Source organism: Petaurus breviceps, unplaced genomic scaffold, assembly GCF_028583685.1.
Source record: "Petaurus breviceps papuanus isolate PSGF00001 unplaced genomic scaffold, PetGlider_PUasm1.0 90881, whole genome shotgun sequence".
In the NCBI taxonomy this organism is placed as follows: Eukaryota; Metazoa; Chordata; class Mammalia; order Diprotodontia; family Petauridae; genus Petaurus; species Petaurus breviceps.
This window is the reverse complement of record NW_027187369.1, coordinates 6695189-6715500: the sequence shown is the minus strand read 5'-3', so window position 1 is coordinate 6715500 and position 20312 is coordinate 6695189. Positions and strand designations below refer to the sequence as shown.

General features: G+C 52.7%; 1 protein-coding gene across 2 annotated transcripts in view; it reads right to left on the bottom strand.

Annotated features, from left to right (window-relative positions):
• The window catches only part of BCORL1 (BCL6 corepressor like 1), a 67972-nt gene extending 54338 nt beyond the window's left edge, over positions 1–13634 (bottom strand). For both annotated transcript variants that reach the window (XM_069074054.1, XM_069074055.1), the window contains exons 1-3: positions 13410–13634; positions 12757–12838; positions 11547–11677 (exon numbers count right to left, since the gene is read on the bottom strand). The gene's annotated coding sequence lies outside the window, so the exon portion shown is untranslated. The remainder of the gene's footprint in view (positions 1–11546; positions 11678–12756; positions 12839–13409) is intronic.
• Between the last annotated feature and the right edge of the window lie 6678 nt (positions 13635–20312).

The following is a 20312-nucleotide window of genomic DNA, read 5'->3' as shown; positions in this document are numbered from 1 at the left end:
ACTTTCATTGAACTACATGAGGATTATCTGAGGCTCAGTTGTCAACCTTGCTGGGCTTCCTCCTCTCCTTCCCTGTTCCTGCTGTAGTCCCTGGCCTTTCCAGCTATCCTCCATCACTGGCCACCAGTTTTAATGTTTGCCTACGGAGAACAAATTAGGAAGGTAAATCCCTTAGGGAGGGAGCCAGGGAGAGAGGGCAACAAGAATAACAAGGCATTTTCCAAAGCCAAAGAACCAACCTTTCTAAAATTCTGATTCTCAGGTTTGGATTTTCCCTGCCAATGATCTCCTTTACGAGCACAGTTAATGGAGAGCTGTAAACAGGAGTAGCAGCTGTATAATTATCACTGAGATTTCACTGCCCCCCCCCCAAGAGGGGGAAAAAGGTACTTCAGACCCTTGTGGGCAGAGGTTGGGGGAGGGGGTCCACGGGAATGGAACGGTGCATATGCCGGCAGACTACATTCAGGTGCTGGCTAGTTTTCAACCGTTCCCTCCTTCCTCCCCCTTTTATTGATGTCTCTAATAAAAATGAAAAGAGAAAAAAAAAAACCCAATCACTGCAGTTCCCAAGTCTCTAATCCTTCCAGGTTCCCAAAGCACTTTCCTCAGGACACCCCTTGAGGAAGGCAACATGGAGAATTAGCATGAACCTCAATCTAGAGGTAAAGGAACCAAGGGCCAGGTGCAGTGGAAAGATCATCCCCAATCAGAGCTAAGAGGTCTGAATCCCAGGGCTGACCTTCACTAGTGTGAGCTCAGCCGTTACCTCTCCTCCCCCTGCCTGGTTTTCTCCATCTGTAAGTTGAGATCTCAGATCTTATGTGTGACATTCAGTAAGTCACTTAAACCCTCTGGGACTCAATTTCCCCATTTGTAAAATGGGGGGCGGGGAGAGGAGGCTGAACTATGCGGCTTCTAAAACTCCTTTCCAACTCTAGACATATATGTGATGGAGATCTATGGTCCCATCTGTGTGTGACCCTGGACAAGTCACTTCCCTTCCTTGACTTCAGTTTCTGCCCTCTAAAAAATGAGTGTTGAACTACAATGGTCCCTTCCAACTCCTCATCTATGACCCCATTAGTGTGGGAATAAAAGTATCCAAAGAAGTATCAGAGGAAGGTGTCATCTATCTGGTGACAGTCCCCTCTCCCCCAGCCTTCTATGGGAGGGGGGTTTGGGGGTGAGGTACTACCCTGGGTGAGCACTAACTGAGAGGGGAATTGCCCATCATAGCAGACCTGAAAGCTAGTATCCCTCTACTGGAAAGGCTCACAAAGAACCCACTCAGCATTTTTCCAAATGCAATAATTTTTTGTCTAGTCCCCATACACTAACAATGAGGCCTGGGGTCAGGGTCCCCCCAGTTTCTTCCCTCCATTTCCTCCATGAAGTTTCCCTTGGAACGGCTTTCTTCATTTCCTGCCAGGAACTGTGGGGTGAAACACAGCTGGTAATATTGCTGCCTCTGTGGCCTCAAAGGTAGAGAGGTCATCATGTAGGTAGGAGACAGAAACAGGCTGTCTCTTCCTACTACTCAGGAGACATTGCTCCTGTCCCACCAAGGGAAAGGAGGAAGGCCCAGCAGACCTTTTGGCCAGCTGGGATTGATTCACCAGGGCCATGTAGAGCAGGGGAAAGAATCGTGGTTTTCCAGCCAAAGAACCCAGGTTGGAGCCCTACCTCGAACACCACCTATATGATGGTAGAAAGGCCACTTCTACCACATCTGGAAAATGGGAGGGTGCCACTACATGGGTTCTTCCAGTTCTGAATCCTAAAGACCCTTTACGCCAAGGGTGATCAGTAAGGGAACTCGGTGAGAATAGTAAAGGAAGATAGCCTTCAAGAAGTAGAAGGTAAAAAACCAAACAAACAAGATCATAATGTCAACCCAGTCCAACCAAGTTAAATCTAGCTTAGGGAGAAGAGTCAGATGGCTGACTTAATTTCCTGTGCTTGGGCCCTGGTTTTGCCACTGGCAACCAGTGTGCCTTTGGGCAAGGCCTCAGTTTCTTTCTTTTGTAAAATGAAAGGATGACAGATCTAGATGGGGAAAGGATCTCAGAGGCCACGTAGTCTGAACCCCTCATTTTACAAAAGAGGAAACCCAGAGAGGCAAAGGGACTGGTTAAGATTATACAGAGGATCACAGACCTAGAAGGAACCCTCTAGAAGGAAACTGAGTCAAGTAACTAGGATCACAGATCTAGAGCTGGAAAAGATGTCAGCAGCCATGTAGTCCAATCCTCTGACTTTACAGAGGAGGCAACCAAACCTAGTAAGGTTAAGTGACTTGTCCAAGGTGACTCAGGTAGTATCAGAGGCAAAATCTGAATCTAGGTCCTCTGACTCCAAAGCCAGGGTTCTTTCTATTGGATGATACTATCTCCTGATGACCTGTGAAGTCCCTCCCACTTCTAAAACCTCAGCCTGGGATTTGCCATTTGGCCCAATGGCTGAGCCAGTGGTGGCCATGATGGGAGTGGGATGGTACAACACAGCCTCCCAGCAAGCACTGAGGTCTGGCAATTCTCCTCGGCCCTGCCACCCACAATATAGCACAACCTGACTGGACCCTTAAACAGTGCTAACACTGGGATCTCCAAAAAGCCAGAACTTAATGCCAAAACAATTCACCAAGAAGGCAGCCCGGTTTTCTCTGCCAGCAAGCTTGGCCAATGCTTTCTGGGCCTCTCACTTAGGGCCTTCTGCAATAATGCCCAGCCTCACATGTTCAGACCAGTAAAGTGCAAATACAAATCCCCACCCCTTCCAATTTGCCACAAGTCATTAAGTCTGGGGGGGAGGGAGAGGGACCCTGACATGCGGCCATTTCAAAGCCATTGTTTTAAACGGATCATGGCTGGCCAGGGGCTCGAGTTGCAAATCGAAGAACCTTGTGATTGGACATACAAGTTATAGCAAAGGAAAGCCCATGGCTAGAATTCAACTTTGGCCCGTCAGCAGCTCCCCTTCCCTAGCCACCCCCACCCCCAGCCAGCTCAGAAAAGCTACAAAGAATGCAATGCAGAAGAGGTAGACTTTCAGCATTAAATTAGCATTCCTTTCAATCAAAGCAATAACGACGTATGAGGTATGAGCTTTTCGGCTCGAGAATACTATCAGGGCACAGCTGACGGTTCTGGGGAGGTTTGCAAGCCGCTTTACATACGGTCTCATCTTCTTCCCACGACAACCCTGGGGGGAGGGGGGATGCTATTATTATCCCAGCTGGGCTGTGGAGGAGGAAACTGAGGCTCAGAGACTAGCCTCGGGTCACACAGCTAAGGAGGATCCTGGGGGGAGAGAATCAAAATAATAATAGCTGACGTTTGGAAACCGCCTGAGGTCCGCCAGGCTTTAAGTGCTTTGGAGAAGCAGGAAACCCCAGGAAGGGCTGATCAGGCCAGGAAGAGGCCAGGCCGGGGCAGAGTCCAGGTTTTTGGACACTAACTTTCTAGACCACTTCTTCTAAACACCCTCTCAGGCCTGCTTGGTCCAGAAACAGTCCATCAATCATAGAATAGAACCAACTGCCCCCATTTTAGAGAGAAGAAGAAAGCTGGGGGGGGGGGCCTGCGGCGGTAGGCACACGACATGGGGGTGGTGGTGGTGGTGACTTCTCCAGGGTCACACAGCTAGTAAGCATCTGAGGAAAGAACAAGAAGAGCTAAGGAGGGATTCGAACCCAGGTCCCCCCAACTCCAAATCCAGCCCTCTGGATCACTTCTTCCTCCAGTTCTACTCTGTCCCTAAACAGTCTAGCAATCATATGATCACATCTAACTCCAGAGTCAGGGTTAAGAAATTATTTCCTCTATTCAAGGTCTCAGAGAAGGCACTGGAGATCTCCCCCTCCCAATCTATTTTATATCAACTTACCTGGAGCCCACCCTGGCATTGGCTTCTTTACCCTGCTTGCTCCCCAATTCCACAATGGCTAACCCCAAGCTATGGCTAACCCCAAACCATGCCTCCCCACCTCCTACACCATTCCAGCCAAGCCCAAGGCTAAGTCAACCTAATGGATGATGCCTCCCCTCCAGGCATTCAACTCCCTCTGGGTATCTCCACATTTCCTTGGGTTTCAGTCCAGAATCTCCACTCCTTACCTTAACCTTACTTTTCTATTTGCAAATCTGAAGAATGGGTTGGTCCCACTCAATTCAACCAACCAGCATTCATTAGGCTCCACTGTTGGCTGTCCTCACAGGTTACAGGGGAAGGGAAGGAGAAGGTAAAAGCATTTATTTATCTTCTACTAGGTGCCCAGAACTGTGCTGAGGGCTTTTACCAACATTTTTCATTTGAGCCTCACAACAACCCTGAAAGATGGATGGGTACTGTTATTATCCCCATTTTACAGATGAAGAAACTGAAGCACAAGTTAAGTGTCTTGACAGCTAGGCAGCATTTGCAGCTGAATTTGAACTCTGGTCTTCCAGACTCCAAGCTCAGGCTCTCCCCTGTTCCACTGCTGTATAGTTGTTCTACTCAAAATTTCCCAAATTTTGTTTTGACCTGTGGGCCTCTGCATCCCTCCTGCCCCTTACTTTCTGTTAGGGTTATAGACTAATGGATTTCGGGTGGGAAGGGATATTGGAGTTCACTCTCCAACTAAGGAAACTGAGGTTTGGAGAGGTCCGATAACTTGCCCAGGATTGCATAGGAAATAAGGAGCAGAATGGAGATTCGAACCCAGGTTCTCTGACTCCAAACCTATCATGTTTCCCTGATAATAAGACACTGTCTTATTAATTTTTTTGGACAGAAAAACACCAGAGGGCTTATTTTCAGGGGAGGGCTTATTTTAATGAACATTGACAGCAATTTTAATAAACAGGTAACTGTGAACAAAAAATGTACCTTTATTCAATAAGCAAATCACTGGGGAAGAACAGGATGACGCGCTCACTGCTACAGCTCTGATTGGATGCAGCTCGGAGTGCGGTGTGCGTTTCACCGGGCTCACTACAGTAGCAATCTCAATAGGGCTTATTTTGGGGGGAGGGCTTATTTTAGAGGAATCTTACACAGTAAGGGGAGGGCTTATTTTCGGGATAGGTCTTATTATCAGGGAAACACAGTAGCATGCTTTCCAGGATCATGAAGTCTCCAACTTAGAAGTGACCTCAGAAGTCACCAAACTCCAATTAGGCAGTGAAGCGCATATGGAGCTGGGCTGGAGAGTCAGGAAAGCCAGAGTTCAAATCCTGCCTCAGATATTCACTAGCTATGTCACTTCACTATAGTCTGCCTCGGTTTCCTCATCTGTAAAATAGGGATAATAGCACCCACCTCCCAGAGCTTTGGTGAAGTTTAAAAAATGAGATAATTTATATAAAGCTCTTCAGCGAAAAGGCTAAAAACCAGTCACCCCTTTACCTGAAGACCTCTACTAATGGCAGCTCTTTACCGAAGACTACCTGAGACAGCCTACTGGCACAGCTCTAATACTTAGGAAGGACACTAGGTGGCACTGCAGTGGAGAGAGCACCAGACTTCTCTTCCTGAGTTCAAATTTAGCCTCAGACACTTCCTAGCTGTGCAACCCTGTCTGCCTCTGTTTCTTCATATGTAAAAGGAGCTAGAGAAGGAAATGGAAAACTCTCTAGCACCTTTGCCAAAAAAAAAAAAGCCAAATGGGATCATGGAGAGTCGAACAAGATTGAAACCAATTAACAACAAAATCCTTAGAAAGTTTTTCATTATATTGCGTGTACCTAAATCTCCTTCTAATTCCCAGCCACTGGTCCCAGCAGCCAAACTGTGACCATATATATATACATGCCAGCCCCACAAATACTTGAAGCCTATCTTGTCTCCCCCTAAGTCTTCTCCAAGCTAAACATACAAATTCCCTACAATGATCCTCATATATACGATCACTTTTTGAATATACTCTGGCTTAAAGACCAGAGATATCATCTCATTCAAACCCTTAATTTTGAAGAGGGGAAAATCAAGGCCCAGAGAGAAAACTGTCCAAGTTAACACAGGTAGGAAGCCAAGGAACAAGAACTCAAATCCAGGTCCTCTGACTGAAAGGTCAGTAAGCTGGCTATATTATGTTAGCCCTGCAACATCTGTCCTAAAATATGGCTCTCAGAATGGATCTTTCTATATCATGACTGTCATTCGAAGTGTTAGTTTTGTGCCATTTGAAATTTTAATCAGCATGAAATTTGGACCTTCATCCAAGTCACTGATTAAAATGCTGAGTTACACAAGGTTGAGGAGAGAGCCCTGTGGCACTCCACTAGAGACCTCCCTCCACACTGGCACTGATCCATTGATCTTGGTCAAATATAAATACAAACTATAAATTCCTCTATGTGGAGTTCAAAGCCCTTCTGTTCCTCACTTGAGACATCTCCCACCTTCAGGCATTTTCCCAGGATGTTCCTCCAAAGCCTGGAAAGCTCTCTCTCATCTCCTACTCCCTAGCTTGCCATTAAGTCTCCACTACAATCTCATCTCCTCCAGGAAGTTTTACTCCAGTCCAAGTCCTGCTGACCCTTAAGGCCTTTCCACTGAGATCATCTCCAGTTCTCCAGTTTCTCTCGTTCGGACCTAGTTGTTTAAACGTTGTCTGTCCCGCTAGACTAGGAGCTCTTTGAGGGCAGGGGCTGTCTCTGTCTTTCTTTGTATCCTTACTGCTTAACATTGTGCCTGGCACCGAGCAGGTATTCTCTAAATGCTTATGACCAACTGATTCAAACAGTTCTGAGCCCCGCACACTGGGCCATCTAGCCAGCATTGACATCTTTCCATCTTTCCAGACCATGTCCAGTATCTTGGGGAAATCAAGGCAAACACAGAGGCAAACCTTCACCTCCACCCAGTAGTGCCAGTTGAGTCAATTCTTGCTCTAATTTCTATCTGTTACCCACCCCCCTCCTTGATTTCTCCTCTTTGGCCTCACTTTGTCTTTGTAACTTCTCCAAATCCTCCCTATTCCCTCATGAGTAGATCCCCACTGATGATGCCCCTTGTTTTTTGGATACTTACTCCTTACCAGCTCCATTCAGAACCTCTGATTAGAGAATCGAAGCAGCTGGGAGGGCTCCTAACCCTTCTCCCAGACCCACTGTGATGGGGAACTCACTACTCTTGGAGTCAGCTCAGTTCACAGATGTTAGACTCAAAAAGACCTCAGAGATCCTAGAAAAGGCAACAGCTCAGCCTCCAAAGGAGAAAATGAAGCTGGACAACTCTGTTAGGAAGTGCTTCATTAAACTGAATTCTAATCTGCCTCCCAGTCTTTGTATGGAGGTTAAAGGATCCCCCCAACTTTCCGACTCCACTTTGGAAAACTTTCTCCTGGAAAGTTCAGGACCTCCCCCTAGCTCTTACTAGGACCTGCCACACAACCCCCCACCTGCCACTATCAATTACCACTTCCTTCCTCCCTCACTGTCCAGCCAATGCAAGAAGGCCTCCCTTTCCTGCCTTCTCCCTTTGCCCTCCTATCACATAGTCAAGTCATTTTCTCCCCTCTCATCCTGTCCCCTTGAAGGAATCTGCACTCCTCCTCACCTCCCCCCACCCCAAGTACCACTAGACCAATGAGGCTGTAAGAGTTTATGTCATTTGGAATGGTCTGAAGATCTGCCCCCCCCACCCCCATCCCCCTTGCTTCAGAAATTCCACACTAACAGAAGCAGAGACAATAAGCAGCATGTGGAATAATGCAGAGAACTGGTTTCAAAGTCAGGAGACCTGAGTTTTGGACCTGATTCACTGTGTGACCTTGGGTCAGTCCCTTCCCCTCTCTGGGCCTCAGTTTGCATCTCTATAAATTAGTGCATGGGAAGAGGTTCCATTACTCTGAGATTACTCCTGCCAGCTCTGACATATATCGATAAGAACCCCAACTTGTGATCATGATTCTCAGGAACCTTCTCTTCCTGCCGCCCCTGGGCTTTCCCGTGACAATTTGGTTCCTCTAGGAGGAAAAAAGGCATCTGGTTGTCTCTCATTCCCCACTGTGAGTTCCCATTGGATGCCTTTTCCCCAGGCCCTCATTTGGACAAGGATCACCACCCTCTTCTCTGCCCTGACCAGGACCCCAGCAGAGTGGCTTCCTGGGCCCAAGGCAGGAAGCCAAGCTCTGGTTAGCTTCACTCCCTCCACAATGAGGGTTCCCCCCCGCCATTCCAAGGCTGTGCTCTCTCCTTCTCATTGGCCCCTCAGAAAGAGCTGTTCTTCCCTAGGCCCTAATTCAGACATCCTTGTCACCAGCTCTCAGGTCCCTCCTCTCCCCCTCCCCCATCAATCACTTCCTGAATCCCATTCTTCTAGGTTCTAGAATGGAAACTTGTCCTGACCCCCCTCCCTTTGCAAAAATCATTACTGCCCACTTCCACCTAGTCCTGTGTGGCCAGGCTCAGAAACTCGGGTTTCTGCCCAGCCCCAAAGCTCACCACATACCTCTCAAACTATATATACCAGGCAGCAGCCTGAGTGAGGGGTTTTAAGTTTTCCTGGCCCCACTTGGTAATTCAGTCTTCTCATCTACCCTTTCTGATACCGTCCTTCTCTTTTTTCTTGGCCCCAGGGATGCTGCAGTTCAACACCCCCCAACCCACCTCCCCCCTTCCCCCCATACTCTAGCCCCATAGTCCACTAGCTCTTGTGACCAACATTCTGTTTACTTTTCTCCAAACATCACTACCTAAGTTCTTTCCCCCAGACCTCAGCCGATTCTTCTCAGCACCAGAGAAGCCTGGCTGGCCAGGTCTTTTTGTGTGTCTGTGTGTGTGTGTGTGTGTGTGTGTGTGTGTGTGTGCGTGTGCGTGTGCGCGCGAGCACTTGTGCTGCCACCTTGCCCCCCCCCTTAGTCTAAGACTGTACCCAGTCTACTCCACCTTCTCCCCACCCCCACCTCAATGTTTTCTCTCTCTCTCTCTCTCTGCCTCTCCCTCAAGAATGATGGTCAAAGACAGACTCGGAAGCTGGATGAACCTGGAGTGGCATTTCTTTACCACAGCTCCAGCCCAGAATTTATCTGACAATCCTGGAAGTATCCTTTCAGGGATAAGCCCCAAACCAAAGTGTCCTAAAACCATGCCACACATGCCTTTCTCCCATCCAGAGGCCACAGACTACAGTACCTGGTGGCCTACCTACCCTGTCCAGGAACCCCCTAACTTCTCCTTCCCTCTTACTCTGGGGGCCTGTACAGGAACTATCTGTGACTCCCCCCAAATTGCTGTACCTCTAAACAAATTATTGCCTGTTTTTGAGTAGGGCTGGGCAGGCAGCCCTGAATGAACTGGGTCACTGGTAGCAAGCCCAGGTTGCTGCCCCCCCCCAACTGATCACATCTTTACATATAACACCAGGTTTGCTGCTCCTTCTCCCTAAAATCGATCAAATCTTTGTATAAAACAGCCCTCCCCTCCAATGAGTCTGCTGTTGTTCTGAGGGCCCCTCCCAGCTTTGGCCCGGACGTCCCTCCTGTCCGGTCTTCCTCTCTCTGAGACCCCAGCACTCCAGACCCCCTCCCCCTCCCCTCCACTTGCCTCCATCCACGATTCCAGATCCCCTCTCTGGGCCCGGGTGCCCTCCTCAGAGTCGGCTCAGTCCCATTTAGGAGCCCTGGGCGAAGACTCTGCACCACCTTCCCCCCACCCCCCAGCCCCGTCTCGGGACCCCACCCAACCCCTCCGTCCGATCCGCACTGTTCCGTCCCGTCCCTTTTTCCCTTCCCCCCTTCCTCTCTCTCCCAGCACCTCGTCCTCCATGCACTCGGCCCCCGGGGCTCCTTGTCTTCTTCGTCCCCGCTCGCTCGTACCGCCCCCCGTCGGGGACTCCACCCCCCGCTAGCCCCCGCCCCCGGGACAGCCCACTCCCCACGGCCCGGCCGTTGCCGGCGCCCTCTGGCCCGGCACGGGACTCCTCCGGGCCTCCCCTTCCCCGCCCAGCGCCCCGAGGCGGCGGCGGCAGCGGCCGCGCGGGCGAGCAGCAGCAGCAGCAGCAGGAGAAGCAGCAGCCGAAGCAGCGGCGGCAACAGCAGAAACGGCGGCGGCAAAGGCGGCGGCGGTAACAGCGGCGGCAGCGGCGGCGGCGGCGCAGCACCGCCCCGGCCGGCCCGGCCCCGCCCCGCCGCCCCACGCCCCGCCTGGCCCCGCCGCCCGATTTCGCCCCCCAAACCTTGCTCTGGGGTCCCCCCTCCCCCAGCCACTCCAAAGCCGCTCCCGCCCACCCTACCGAAGGCAAGCCGACCAAGGCGCTACAGAGCTATCTCTTGCTTTCCTCTCCTCCCCTCCCCAAGGGCGGCAGTAATTTGCCCCGGCCCCCCCCCCCCCCCCCGCCTCCACCACACACACACCAGTCCGGCCTCCGGCTCCGGTGTCCAGTCCTCCTCCATTCCTCGGCTTAGGAGGTGGGAAGGGCTCTGCCAAGTGGTACCTTCTTATGGCCAGGGCTGAGGGCAACTACAGCGATTTCCGTAGGGTCCAACCTCTCTTAAATACAGCCCTGGCCCTGGGGGGGGGGGAGGGTGTCCACAGGGGAAGGGAGCCCAGGTGGTCCCTAAGCCACCTACGCTTTCTTTCCAAGGGGCTCAGGTAATTGTCCCTGACCCCAGAAGATTACTCCCAATCCACCCCCTCCCCAAACTAGCGCCCCTCCTTCCTTGCTGGCTCTGCACCCCGGGAAGGAGGGGCCACAAGCACACTAGCAGGGTACACCCTTCTTTAAAGGGTAGGGGCTATTTTCTCTGTCACCTTCTACGAAACCCTGCCAGACCACCGACCACTCCCCCTCGGGCCGACGCCTTCCTTCTCCCTCTTGCCCCGCTGCCCAGCCCATCTAGGGCCCGGGCACAGGGCAAGTTGCGGGCTGCCGCCCTTTCTCCCTCTTCCCCTTGCACCCAACACTTCGTCTTCCAGGTTATGGGGCCACCACATCACCCCCTGCCCGTTTCCATGGAGACCCCCGCCCGGCCGGAGAGGAGGTTCTGATCGGCGGCGGCTCCGCTCTTCTCCCCGCAGGGGAACAAGTCTCACCTGGCCAGGGGTGCAGAGGACTGGGGTACGCGCCGGGCTGGGAAGTGGAGTGGAGTACCCTGGAGTGGGGTGTCCCAGGGGAGAGAAGGGGCGGGGCGCGGGCACAGCCCCAGCCCCAGGAGAGCGCAATGTCCGGGGACACAGAGAAGAGAAGGACGCCGCCCGGCTGCCCGCCCGCCCACCGGTCCCCAGGCTGGGAAGAGAGGCGGTGGGGCAGAGGCTCGCTTGGATGCGAGTGAGCGGAGTGAGGCGAGGCGAAAAGCCGGGGAGTCCAACCAACAGGATCGGAAGGGTGGAAGAAATTTCGGAAAAAAAAAAAAAAAAAAGACGCACCTGTTCTCGGGTCGGCTGGGTTTGGCTGGGCTGGGCTGGGCTGGGGAGCTCAGCTCAGGCCGCCACCCCGGCTCCCTTTGGCTGCTGGCCCCAGCCCCAGCCCCGGCGACGCCGCCGCTCGCTGCCCGCTCCGCGCTCGTACCGCCCTAAGCCCCCCTGCTCAGCACCATCGACCACCAACCAACCACCAACCTCCAGCTCGGGCTCCGGCTCGTCCTCTCCTCCTGGTGCTCGTTCTCCTCCTCGCCGTCCTCCTCCTCTTCCTCCTCCTCCTCCTCCTTCTTCCTCTCAGTGCTGGCTGGCGGCGGGTCGGACTCTAGGAACTGCCAGGGGAAGAAGGGAGGGCTCAGCAAAGCTGAGGGGAGGCAGAGACACACACTGGCAGCCGCGGCAGCCAGCGAGCCAGCGAGCGAAAGAGTGAGGGGGAGAGAGGAGCGGAGCGCTGTATCTCTGTGCGTGCGCGTATGTATGTGTGTATGCGTGTGTGTATGTGTGTGTGTATGTGTGTGTATGTGTGTGCGAGCACAGCCTTCGGAGTGGGTGCCGGGCGCGGAGCGCGACGGGAAGTGCAGTCCGGCCGGCGCCGCGAGCCCCGCCGTGCCCCACTCTGGGAGACTACAGCTCCCAGAATGCCCCAGGTTTGGGGTGGGGGGAGAAGAGGAGTAGGGGGGTGGAGAGAGGGAGGGACAAGAGCAGGGAGCAAGCGGCGGCGAAGGGGGCAGAGCCAAAGCAGCCCCAGTGACACAGGGAGGGGAGGAGAAGGGGGGGAGAATGGGGGGGGGGGAGTTGATCGCTGTGCGGACGGAGCGGATTCCGGAGAGGGAGAGGGAGGCGGCGGTGGCTGCAGCAAGCCGGGCAAGCAGCTAGACTCCCGAGAGAGGCAGAGGTGCTCTCGATCCAAACCGGTGGAAGAGACCCACGCCCCCCCCCTTCCTTCCAGTCACCCCAGAAAGGGAGAGGATTAAGAAGGGAAGAGGGCAGAGGAAGAAGGTGGAAGGTCATTGCCCCAAAGCTAGGGGTCTCTCTCAATGTTTTCTTCCAAGTCCGCCCCCCCTCCTCCCCCAGCGCCCGCACTTTGCTGGGCCCCTTGGTGCCCAATCCAGTGTGCAGATCCCGAGACCCGAGACCTCCCCCGCCGGGCAGCACTGAGCAGTCGCACTCAGTCCCCTCCTCCCTGGGGCCTGAGGGAGGCTCCCCTAGCTGGCTGGGCGTGACTCCCCCCTTCCTCTGACACCCCCCCAGTCACCACCCCCCCAGCACTATCTCCCCCCGAAAAACCTTCTTGCGCTGGGAGGGGCTCCCCTTCTCTTCCCACCCCTCGGGAAACAGGAGTCCGAAAAAACACTCCGAAGGGGCTTCCCCATCCCCCCTTATTCTTGCACCCCCCCCTCCACGGCCTTACCTAAGTAATTCCGGGGGCGACCCGAGTTTCAGTGGTGACCACTTTCCTCTTACGAGACTGACAGTCCTCAAGCACGCCGACCCTTTGGAGAAACAGGGAGACACATAAATACCCCTCTTCTTTTCTTCCGATTCCAGTAGAAATAGCTCCGAGGAAAGGGGGGCGGTGGTAGTGGGGGGGGGGGGGAGACGAATCCGGAGTGATCGTTAAAGGCGTAGGGAATAAGGGGATTCATCCCTATCCTTGAAATCTATCAAATCCCTGTTGTAGGGATGGGGGGGGGGAGCATTGGGTCAGGAAAGATGATCCAGACCCCAGCGTTTTTCGGTGATTCGATCCGATACAGGATTCAAGGAGAAGGAGGCGTAGACGATCTGAATAAGGCTGTCGCCCGCAGGAGGGAAAATCTGCCCCACCTGCCCCCCACTTCCCCAAGCCTCGCTCCTCGGGGAGAATCAGATGGGCGAAGGGGTGAGAGAGAGGGCCAGCAAACCCCAGGGCTGCTTCGGGGCGGTTTGGCGCCCCTTGCCTCAAGAGAAGACTCCAGATGCCGAGGGTGGGGGGCCACGGGAGGCCAGCACAATTGGAGGTGGCATCTGGACTCTTCCCGGAATCACCTCCCCAAACACCGTCTAACACTCGTAGTTGCTTACCAGTCAATCCCCTGACCCTCTTAGTGCGCGGGAGGCGGGCGGTCGGGGCCGGGGAGCCCAGGGCACAAACTCCGCGGAAGCTGGCCTTCTCCGCCGGGCCGGCCGCCCGCCGCAGCCGCCGCCGGCCTCGCTCTCTCACTCCGTCCCTCCCTCCCTCCGCTCTGGGCCCCGAGAAGAAGAAGAAGGAGGCAGGCAGGCAGGCAGCTAGCTACCTTCGATCTGGCCGGGTACGGACCCTGAGCCTAACTACACGCCCCTAGCCTACCCCACCCCCTGCTCCCCCTCCCCTCGCGCCCGGCCCTGCCCCTCGCACCGCCCCCCCCCCCCCTCCCCCCCCCTCCAACGTGGATTTGATGGATCCTGCGGGGAGGGCTGAGTCCCCTTCCCCCCCCGGGCTGGTCCAGCCCCGCCTCATCTCTCCCCACCCCCCACAGACAGAAAAAGAAAGCCTTGGCCACTTGGCGCCCCAGCTCCCTTGGGGGCTCGGTTCGACCCCCTAGCCCGGGTTCGGGTAGGTGTCCGACTATCTAGACGAACCCAGGCCTGGCCCGTCGCCCAACCTCCCCTTCCCTTGCGCGGTCCAGGTTCAGTCCGGCCCGGCCCGCTGCCTCCCTCCCTGCACGAGGGCTCGGTCCACGCAGGCTCCCGAGCAGGGCGGAGGGTGTCTTGGCTTGCAAGTTTGTTTCTTTACCCCCGCCTCCGCCCTGACCCCTGCTGCAGGGTCGGACCGCTCCCCTGAGACTCAGACCCGCGGCGCCCCCTCACCTGGGCAGCGCCCCCCAGCCGCTGGCGCAACTTTGCTCCTCACGCCGGGGAAGCGGGGAAGGGAGGCGGCGGCGGCGGCAGAGGAGGAGGGAGGGGGGGGGCTGGGATCAGGCCGCTGAGCTCCGGGAGGACACGTGGGGGAGGAGGGGGAGGAAGGGGGGACGGGCCTGCGATTCTCGGGGCTCCCCCAGCCGGCTATAGAGAAGACGGAACCTCCTTGGGTCACCGCAGACCCCGCAAGGCGACCTCGGGGGCCAGTCCGGGGCTCCGAGGAGGTGGGGGGACCGCGAGCAACGCCGCTGGCGGCCCGAGAGCTTTACGTGCGCCTCTCCCCCGTTTTCTCCGGGAACCAGGGGGGAGAGGGACGCTTAGAGGGTGGTATTCGGCCTTGCATTCGGGAGGGGGGGGAAGAAGCCCCCGCCAAACGCCCCGCCCCGCGCCGCCCCCCTCCGGGCTCCCCGCACACCCACCCGAGACGGCCTCCGTGCGTGGCTCTGGCGTTGGGCACTGAGGACGCCCGCGGGCGCAGCCCCAGCCCCTGCGCTTAAGTGGGACAGGTGCTGGGGAAGGGAAAATGCCGGGGCTCGCCTCGCCTCGCCTCGGCCCGGCCCACCCCTCGTGGAAGGCTGGCCCGCTGCAAAGCCCCTAGCCGGCCCTCCAAGACAGGGTTGAGTCTTGGGTGGGGAGGGGGGAGGGGGCGAGGAGGAGAGGGATGAAAGGTTGGTATCGAAAGAGCTTGCCCTGCTCTGTGAGCAAGAAAACCCCGGCTCTCAGAGCCCTCGGTCCCCTCCACCCAGCCTCCGAATGCGCCAGTCCCCAGCAGCCCCTCGCCCTAACTCCCCACCTCGAGAAATTCATTACATATGTGTTTATTATACAAACGCATCCCAGGGATTTCTGGATTGCCAAGCTTTCGGGCCACGTTCAAACTCGGATGACTTTACAACTATGAGAAGGAGAGCCTGAGAAGAAAGAAGCTAAGGAGCTAGCTGCCTGCCTGTCTTCTAGCCTTCTCTGCAGCTCCAACCTGGAGGGAGGATCGGGGACTTCAAAGGCATCACCTCAGCTGGCTGAAGGGTGTTAGGGGAGATTGTGAGCACTTCCTGGAGTGCTCGGTGCTTTGTAAAATGAATGTTCCACGAATTGGCAGGAATGGTAACCAGCTATACATATAGATATACAGGATCGTGCAAAAAATCGTGTGTAAACAAACTGGAGGGTCATTCGGACTGGAAAGATTCGGCCCCAGAATGCGGCCTTAATCTCTTCCCCATTTTTGCCCTGTCCTGCACCCAGAGGTTCCAATCCCTCCTTGCTAACCATCTCTTCTGCTGAATGAGATGCCAGACAGCCGTGCGTCCTGGTGAGCCTTCCCTTGGTTTCAGCAAGAACCAGGAATGTTTTTGTGTGGGGCAAAGGGGGGGATGGGTCTTGGGGGGCTCCTAAGGCTAGGCCATTGGGAACAGGTCGGCTTCTTAGTTCTTCTTTGCTGTTGCCCAGGGCCTTAAGTCCCATCCCCCTCCCATGCTAACTTTGCTCTCACACACTTTCCAGCATACTCCTTTGTAGTGCCTATATAAGACTTAAATCTATTTCCCCATCTCGATTTTCTTCTGGGGCCTGACCCACGTGAAGGCATCCTCACCATTTCTGCAGCTGCTTCCCCCATTCTTCTCCCAACTTTGTCTATATGTCAGGAAACTGAAGTGGATATTTAGAAATAATTGGGTTGGTGTGGCTAATATTGGCAGTCAAACTGGTTTTATAAATCAGATTTAAAAACTGTTTTGGGGTCTGATAAACCAAGCCCTCCCCCCCACCTCAAATCACCCTTATTTAGACTGGTTAGACATGGATTTGAATTAACTAGGTAATTACTGGATTTCAACTCTGGTTACATCTTGGGGTGACCTCCAGACACCTATACACTCCTGCTCATGTTTTCGATATATGTTCTGGCCAGTTCAAATTAATTTAATTCAGCATTCATAGAAGGTTGGAGCTGGGAGGGACTTTAGCATCAGGTCCAATATCCTTGATTTACAAAGGTGGAAACTGAGGCCTACAGACATTAAGTGACTGGCCACCAAATCATGCAGTGATAAAGTTGGGTACTTGGATTCCTAACCATAGTGTGCTTTCTACCCTATCCCTGATTTCCTAGGCTCTTAATCTGTGCAGAGTACACATCTCAGCATTTTACAGCATCCATATTCTGGAGAAATGAGAGTTTTAGTTAGCTTTGTGACTGAAGCTCTCTGGTCATCAAGGATCCTTGCTAGGGTTCAAAGCTTCCTGACCCACAGGTGAAGGTAAGAAATCAGGAGCTTTGGGTAGCTGTATAGACCATTTTGAAATACGAAGACAGTTGTGATTTTTTCCCCCACCCAGAACCCTAAGATGACTCCATTTCAGACAGATTGTTTTCCTAATTCTCTCTCCCACCAATAAAATCTGACCTAATCCTGGACTGTACTCTCCGTGAGGATCATTCAGCCAGTCTGGCTGTATAGAGGCCTAAGGATAACAGTGGCCCAGGCCCTACCAACTGACAACTTAGCAGACAAAGCAGGAAACTAGGCAGTCCATGGACAATTGAGGCCCCAGACCAATCTCAGCCTGAATTCGAAGGATAATTGCCTTAGTCCTCTGCTTTGTTCTGCAATCACAGGCCTTGTTGCTCTGATAAAATATACCAACCCCATGGCTCCCCAATAAAATTCAGGGGAGGAGGGGCTCCTAAACCTAGAGCATAAAGCAAGCTCCACCCTCCCATCATTAATAATGATTCCCATTTCTCTAAGGCTTTTAATATTTACCAAGTACTTTTTCTCCAAGCCCCTCTCCACCACCACCACCACCAGGAGGTAGCTGGAATACTTATTGTTATCCCCACTTTACAGAAAAGTAAACTAAGGCTTTAAGGTGAACATAGAGCAAAAGGGGGAAAAATGCAGTTGACTTTGCTATGTAATCCCAAGCCCTTGGCACCCTGGGGATGGAGCTAGCCCCAGAGTTAGAGGCTCGGGCTATAGCTATATCAAATTGGTATGTTTGGGGGGGATGGTATTTGACCCCTTCACTAAAAAGTCCCCGATGTTTATGTACTTAATAGCCCTACTGCATGCAGGGAGCACAGTAGGAAGAGCTGAGGTTACAGAGAACACAGAAGACATGGTCCCCTGCCATCTGAGGGCTCTCAGCCTACTTGGGGAGGCAATACATGGGAGTCATTGAACTCTGTAAACAGCCTGCAACCTTTGGAGATTTTACAGTCAAAGGGGGAAAAATGGAAAGAAGGCCAAGAATAACGTCAGAGACCTTTTCTCTTTGGGCTAGGCCCCCTCCAGCTGTCCTTTTGCTCCCAGCCCCACCCCCACTCTAGGACTGCTGGGGGCTTGAAGAAAAGGCTGTTTTTTTCTTAAGCAGGAAAGTTCCTTAGAAAATGGGTGTACTGGAGTCTGCCTGGGGAAAGAAGAGGGGAGGGAGGGGGTGTGAAGGTACCCCAAGAGGTGAAGCCTGAGTGAAGGCAGTATCAGAGTAGGAAGGAACCTAGAAAGGTACTCCAGGACCATGTCAATTTCTGTCCCCTGATTTGTCCCTCATGCCCCTGTATTAATCAAGCATCTACTGTGTTTAGAGCATAGTGTTGGCCACTGAAGGAGACACCAGGTTTAGGGAGAGTCTTGGCTCACATGGAGATCAGTCACTAACACAGAGTACTAGATTACACAGTATGGCCAACAATGAATTAATTTCCACTCCTTTCACAAACACCCCCCACTACTACAACCACTAGCCCTTCCTCCAAATTCCCTCATCTTCTCCATCCAGGCTTAAAACCTTGGAGTCATTTTCTTCCTCACTCCCCATATCCAATCATCCCTCCACATCTTTCCCATCCGTTCCCTTCTCATCACTCAAAGGTCACTTTGACTAGTGTAATAACTTCCTAATTGGTCTCCCAGCTTCCAGTCTTTCCTCCCTCCAACCCATCCCACACACATGTGAAAAAATAAGCTTCTAAGAACACTGATCGACCATGTCATTCTCTTGTTAGAGAAACTTTGGTAGCTCACTATTGCCTCAAGGATCAAATACAAACTTCTCCAAGGAATGTTGTAAAATGACTAAGAACAGGCATGGCCCTAAGGAACACCTATTCTGCAGAGGTATTCAGAGAAGGAAGTGGGGAGGGGGTCCATCGTTGTGGAACATTGTATATATTGACACATTTTTTTTCAATGGATTCAACAATTTTGCTAAAAAAAATTTCTCTGCTTTTTAAAAAAGTTATGTTATAAGGGATGGTTCTCTGAGATGAGAGAGGATAAGGGATACAGGAGGAAATCTAGGGAATAGAAAAAAACATAGATATTAATAAAAATATTAGAAAATGCAAACTCTTTTGTTTGCCATTGAAAGCTCTTCACAATCTGGCAAGTCTACCTTTCCAGGCTGATTTCACATTTCTCCCCTTCAGTAACTCTACTTTTTAGCACACACTGGCCTTCTGGCTTTCTTGAACTCAGCACCCTATCCATGGCCTCTGGACCTTGCACGGGTTACCCTCAGGGACACCTGCACAGCACTCCATCCAGCTAGGCCTCTTAGAATTCCCCAACTGCCCTCCAAAAGGCAAAAAAACAACAACAAAAAAAAATCAAATGTTTTCAAGAAATCTTGTTGAAAGGATGAATGTATGATTTTTTTAAAAATAATGGATATGTTAGAGAGATGCAAATAGAATGTCTGATGAGCTCTGAGGGTCAAGGTTGTGCTACCCAGGCAAGAAGCGCTTCCTGGAAGAGGGGCCCCTGGAGCTGAATTTTGGAGGTTAGGTAGGGATTCAATGGGCTGGGAAGGAAAAGGAAGGTATTCCAGGCATGGGAGGGCATTCCAGGCTTGAGCAACAGTCTGAATAAAGGCCCAGTGGGTGAACTGGGAGGCACGGGGACAAGGAACTAATAGAAAATAAGGCTGGAGAGATAGGGTGACAACAGGCATATGCTTCCAATGCAAGGTAGCTGTGGCACTAAACAATACATGATGAGATTTCCCCATTAGTAAGATCAGCTAGAGACTGTTCCAAAAATCCAGGTAGGTAGAGGAAAGCAGAGTGGCCTCATATGGATGGTTCACTCCTCCTACCTGGGAAGAACTGAGTTATCACTTTAAGGGCAGCACCTAGGAAATGAAGGTCCCAGACCTGGTCTTAACTTCTTTGGGGTTTTATGGTCTAAACCATGGTTGGGGAACCTTCGACCTCAAGGCCACAGGTGGCCCTCTAGGTCCTCAAGTGCAGCTCTTTGAATCCAAACAAGTTCTGTGCAAAGGCCACATGTGGCCTCCAGGCCGTAGGTTCCCACCCCTGACCTAAACTAAGCTAGATTGGATTCTGGCCTTTTTATCTCTTCTTTTTTTTTTGTTTTTGCTTTTTGGAGGGGGGAAGGCAGGGCAATTGGGGTTAAGTGATTTGCCTAAGGTCACAGGCTAGTTTTTGTGTTAAGTATCTGAGGCCAGATTTGAACTCAGGTCCTCCTGACTCCAGGGCTGGTACTCTATTCACTGCCCCACCTAGCCATCCCAACTCTTCTATTTTTCAGAAATTTGGAGGCTTATTGTTAATAAGTTCACGACATGCATGACCTCAATTCATCTTCATGACAACTCTGTGAAAGTAGGAAGTGCAGATAATTATCCCCATTTTACAGATGAGGAAATTAAAGCTCAGAGAAAGGGACTTGTTCAAGTTTACAAAGCAAGGGGTTGGAGGGCAGAGCTGGGATAGGAATCCAGGTGTTTGGGTTGGTGCTAATGCTCTGCTTGCTGTTCTCAAACTGAGGGCCCTGGACAATCTGGCTCCCATCTATCCTGACAGCCTTATTTCCACACTGCCTGCTTTCTACTTCTCTTCCTTCTGGTTGAATTAAAGGCAGTTTTCTCTGGTCCAAAACCTTCTACCTCCTGACTCCACAGGTTGGGGCAGGTGGACTCCTCTCTGGAATGCCCTCCCTCACCTCTGGCCCCTAGAGTGCCTCCATTGCTTCCAAGCCAAGCTCAGGAGTCCCCTCCTACCATGGGGTTTTCCTGACCCCCCCCCCTTGTTAATACTCTCTTCCTCCTGAAATCACTTTG